At 44.4% G+C, this 5256-nt stretch overlaps 1 long non-coding RNA gene across 1 annotated transcript; it reads left to right on the top strand.

The window, feature by feature from the left end:
• The first annotated feature begins 349 nt into the window (after positions 1–349).
• LOC135538803 (uncharacterized) lies at positions 350–2189 on the top strand. The gene is made up of 3 exons (XR_010455491.1): positions 350–619; positions 873–1046; positions 1491–2189. It is a non-coding gene; the product is annotated as an uncharacterized LOC135538803 (long non-coding RNA).
• The last annotated feature ends 3067 nt before the right edge of the window (positions 2190–5256 follow it).

Below are 5256 nucleotides of genomic sequence, written 5' to 3'. Positions count from 1 at the left end.
GCCTGGCCCCAAAAAGTGTTATTATGACATCAAAGCACATTGAGTACAGAGGTCTGAAATCTGTTCTTCTATCTCTACAATGTGTAGAGGACGGGACTCCTTCATCCTCCCTCCAACCCACCCAACCCCCCCTGAAAGACCAATCAGGGAAAGTCAGGGGTGAGTTTCCAAAACCTAATTGATTCATATTAGAAATGTCAACCTCTGTACAAACAAAAAGTGACATTTGATGTCATAATTACAATTATTTAATCAAATATACTTCGACATCAAAGGTCCATCAATATCAGGATGATAAATCCTATAAACCTTTTATGTCTTTGTGTCTGTGTAGGTGCAGCCCCTCGGCCATGGCTCTCCATTGTGAGAACCAAAGACAAGGAAGTGGTCCTGAAGTGTGAGGCTGAAGGGTTAGTCTATAAGCCTGAGTTGGTGTTGCTGAACAGTAAGGGAACCATCCTCCCTGCTGATGAACCTACAGAGAGACCCATGGACTCTGAGGGCTTATACACAGTGACACGCTATTTCACTGTCAAGAAGACTGCCACCCATGTGTTCACCTGTCAAGTTCAACAGCTGGAGATCAAACACATGAGGGAGACACAGATTCATGTTCCAGGTGAGTTGGTTTTTGATACAGGACTGAATTTACTATGTTGCGAGGAATTTTAAAACCTCCTTGTTGAGGGTTGGAATGATGGCCTGAATCTCTGTGTGGGGTTATTTACTGTTGCTGTTTTCAATTGTATTTATTAACTATTACATTTTGTATTGTTCAATTCCAACATACAGGTAATTCACAGTTATGAACTATTTTTAAGTAATCTATCACACTGTAGGTACTGATGTCTAATGATGGTTTCATGTCTCAGACAAAATGTTTCATGAGGATGCAGAGGACTTGGGATGGAAAATTGGATTTGGAATTGGATGTGTTGTAGGTGGTGTTATAGGGGGTGTTGTGGTGGGTTTTGTAGTTTTTCTGTTCACGCGGAAAAACAACCCCAACAACGCCCTAAAACGGCACCCAGAAGAAAAAGCGAGAGGTAAGTCACATGGATGTGTGACCTGTACTTCTTGGTTTTTAGCCCTGTTCCAATACTTCACACTCCAGTCTCGTTTTCACCTCATTTATCACCGGATGACATCGTAGGGCACCATCAGACCAACACCTAGTCCTTGTTACAAAAAATATATATTTTGTTGAACGTTACTGTATTTATACATGGGATATTATTTAAACTGGAATGCGTCTTTAAAATGCATCCTTTTCTCCTCCCTTATTTGCAGTATTCACTGATCTAATAAGGGACACATGAAGTAGCTTTCACCAGTCCAGCGACGATACCAATGAATGTTTCAAATGATAGTCATAGTTATTTTCCCAAAGTAATACGTGTTTAAATGTGTCACTTAGTTGACTGTGTTCATGTGTTGTGTTATTGGTCCGTTCTGTAAGAGTAAATCCTGTCTCTCATCCATTTATACAGAAACCAATGGCGGGTATGCAGCGGGTTGTAGCGAGATTGCCCTCCTCCAGGTTCCTGTTCTCGATAACTTCAATGTAAATGGCCATCCTAATGGTGTGTGTGTGTCACAACCTGGAGAACTGGACAGCCAACATACCCTTGATTGTTTTCACCAGCCACCCTCGGCGATGTAATGAGAGAGACACTTTTATTACCTGCAGTGAAGTCTCTCAACATTTACCTTACAAGACAGTCGTGAAGAGTTATGGTATAGCAACTGCTTGGCATCCGACCGCAAGGCGCTACACAAGGTAGTGCGTACGGCCCAGTACACCACTGGGGCCAAGCTTCCTGCCATCCAGGATCTCTATACCAGGCGGTGTCGGAGGAAGGCCCTAAAAATTTCAAGACTCCAACCACCCAAGTCATGGAATATTCTCTCTGCTACCGCACGGCAAGTGGTACCGGCGCGCCAAGTCTAGGTCCAAGAGGCCTCTAAAACAGCTTCTACCCCCAAATCAAAAGACTAATCCCAGTAGGAATAGTACCAGGTTTCCTCCAGACACATCGCTTGGCATTCAGGCCAAAGAGTTCAATCTTGGTTTCATCAGACCAGAGAATCTTGTTTCTCATGGTCTAAGAGTCTTTAGGTGCCTTTTGGAAAACTGCAAGCAGGCCGTCGTTCCTTTTTACTGAGGAGTGGCTTTCGTCTGGCCACTCTACCATTACATTTACATTTACATTTAAGTCATTTAGCAGACGCTCTTATCCAGAGCGACTTACAAATTGGTGAATTCACCTTCTGACATCCAGTGGAACAGCCACTTTACAATAGTGCAGCTAAAACATTAAGGGGGAGGGGGGGGGTGAGAAGGATTACTTATCCTATCCTAGGTATTCCTTGAAGAGGTGGGGTTTCAGGTGTCTCCGGAAGGTGGTGATTGACTCCGCTGTCCTGGCGTCGTGAGGGAGTTTGTTCCACCATTGGGGGGCCAGAGCAGCGAACAGTTTTGACTGGGCTGAGCGGGAACTGTACTTCCTCAGTGGTAGGGAGGCGAGCAGGCCAGAGGTGGATGAACGCAGTGCCCTTGCTTGGGTGTAGGGCCTGATCAGAGCCTGGAGGTACTGCGGTGCCGTTCCCCTCACAGCTCCGTAGGCAAGCACCATGGTCTTGTAGCGGATGCGAGCTTCAACTGGAAGCCAGTGGAGAGAGCGGAGGAGCGGGGTGACGTGAGAGAACTTGGGAAGGTTGAACACCAGACGGGCTGCGGCGTTCTGGATGAGTTGTAGGGGTTTAATGGCACAGGCAGGGAGCCCAGCCAACAGCGAGTTGCAGTAATCCAGACGGGAGATGACAAGTGCCTGGATTAGGACCTGCTCTGACATGCACTGTCAACTGTGGGACCTGATATAGACTGGTGTGTGCCTTTCCAAATCATATCAAATCAATTGAATTTACCACAGGTGGACTCAAAATAAGTTGTAGAAACATCTCAAGGATGATCACTGGAAACAGGATGCAGGACGCTCAATTTCGAGTCTAATAGCAAAGGATCTGAATACTTTTTTATTAATAAATGAGCAAACATTTCTAAACTTGTTTTTGCTTTGTCATTATGGGTTATTGTGTGTAGATTGCTGAGGATTACGTTTTTATTATTTTTTTCCATTTTAGAATAAGGCTGTAACGTAACAATGTGGAAAAAGTCAAGGGGTCTGAATACTTTCCGAAGACACTGTACTTTAAAAATACACCTTATGAAATAGCAGGGACTGTGAAGCAATACAAACATAGACACATGCAAACATAGGCACACGTTGCTCTTGCTGCGGGTGATTCCTTGATCCACCTCTACGCAGACGACACCATTCTGTATACTTCCGGCCCGTCCTTGGACACTGCTATCTAACCTCCAAACGAGCTTCAATGCCATACAACACTCCTTCCATGGCCTCTGCTCTTAAACGCTAGTAAAACCAAATGCATGCTTTTCAACCGTTCGCTGCCTGCACCCGCACGCCCGACTAGCGTCACCACCCTGTATGGTTCCCGACCTAGAATATGTGGACATCTATAAGTACCTAGGTGTCTGGCTAGACTGTAAACTCTCCTTCCAGACTCATATCAAACATTTACAATCTAAAATCAAATCTAGAGTCGGCTTTCTATTCCGCAACAAAGCCTCCTTCACTCACGCCGCCAAACTTACCCTAGTAAAACTGACTATCCTACCGATCCTCGACTTCGGCGATGTCATCTACAAAATAGCTTCCAATACTCTACTCAGCAAACTGGATGCAGTTTATCACAGTGCCATCCGTTTTGTTACTAAAGCACCTTATACCACACACCACTGCAACCTGTATGCTCTAGTTGGCTGGCCCTCGCTACATATTCGTTGCCAGACCCACTGGCGCCAGGTCATCTACAAGTCCATGCTAGGTAAAGCTCCGCCTTATCTCAGTTCACTGGTCACGATGGCAACACCCACCCGTAGCACGCGCTCCAGCAGGTATATCTCACTGATCATCCCTAAAGCCAACACCTCATTTGGCCGCCTTTCGTTCCAGTTCTCTGCTGCCTGTGACTGGAACGAATTGCAAAAATCGCTGAAGTTGGAGACCTTTCTCCCTGACCAAATTCAAACATCTGCTATCTGAGCAGCTAACTGATCGCTGCAGCTGTTCATAGTCTATCGGTAAATAATTTCCACCATAATTTGCAAATAAATTCATTAAAAATCCTACAATGTGATTTTCTGGACTTTTTCCCTCATTTTGTTTGTCATAGTTGAAGTGTACCTACAGTGCCTTGCGAAAGTATTCGGCCCCCTTGAACTTTGCGACCTTTTGCCACATTTCAGACTTCAAACAAAGATATAAAACTGTATTTTTTGTGAAGAATCAACAACAAGTGGGACACAATCATGAAGTGGAACGACATTTATTGGATATTTCAAACCTTTTTAATAAATCAAAAACTGAAAAATTGGGCGTGCAAAATTATTCATCCCCTTAAGTTAATACTTTGTAGCGCCACCTTTTGCTGCGATTACAACTGTAAGTCGCTTAGGGTATGTCTATCAGTTTTGCACATCGAGAGACTGAAATTATTTCCCATTCCTCCTTGCAAAACAGCTTGAGCTCAGTGAGGTTGGATGGAGAGCATTTGTGAACAGCAGTTTTCAGTTCTTTCCACAGATTCTCGATTGGATTCAGGTCTGGACTTTGACTTGGCCATTCTAACACCTGGATATGTTTATTTTTGAACCATTCCATTGTAGATTTTGCTTTATGTTTTGGATCATTGTCTTGTTGGAAGACAAATCTCCGTCCCAGTCTCAGGTCTTTTGCAGACTCCATCAGGTTTTCTTCCAGAATGGTCCTGTATTTGGCTCCATCCATCTTCCCATCAATTTTAACCATCTTCCCTGTCCCTGCTGAAGAAAAGCAGGCCCAAACCATGATGCTGCCACCACCATGTTTGACAGTGGGGATGGTGTGTTCAGGGTGATGCGCTGTGTTGCTTTTACGCCAAACATACCGTTTTGCATTGTTGCCAAAAAGTTCAATTTTGGTTTCATCTGACCAGAGCACCTTCTTCCACATGTTTGGTGTGTCTCCCAGGTGTCTTGTGGCAAACTTTAAACGACACTTTTTATGGATATCTTTAAGAAATGGCTTTCTTCTTGCCACTCTTCCATAAAGGCCAGATTTGTGCAATATACAACTGATTGCTGTCCTATGGACAGAGTCTCCCACCTCAGCTGTAGATCTCTGCAGTTCA

Source organism: Oncorhynchus masou, unplaced genomic scaffold, assembly GCF_036934945.1.
Source record: "Oncorhynchus masou masou isolate Uvic2021 unplaced genomic scaffold, UVic_Omas_1.1 unplaced_scaffold_97___fragment_2___debris, whole genome shotgun sequence".
Taxonomy (NCBI): domain Eukaryota; kingdom Metazoa; phylum Chordata; class Actinopteri; order Salmoniformes; family Salmonidae; genus Oncorhynchus; species Oncorhynchus masou.
The sequence above is the reverse complement of the archived record's forward strand: the minus strand, read 5'-3'. Positions and strand labels throughout refer to the sequence as shown.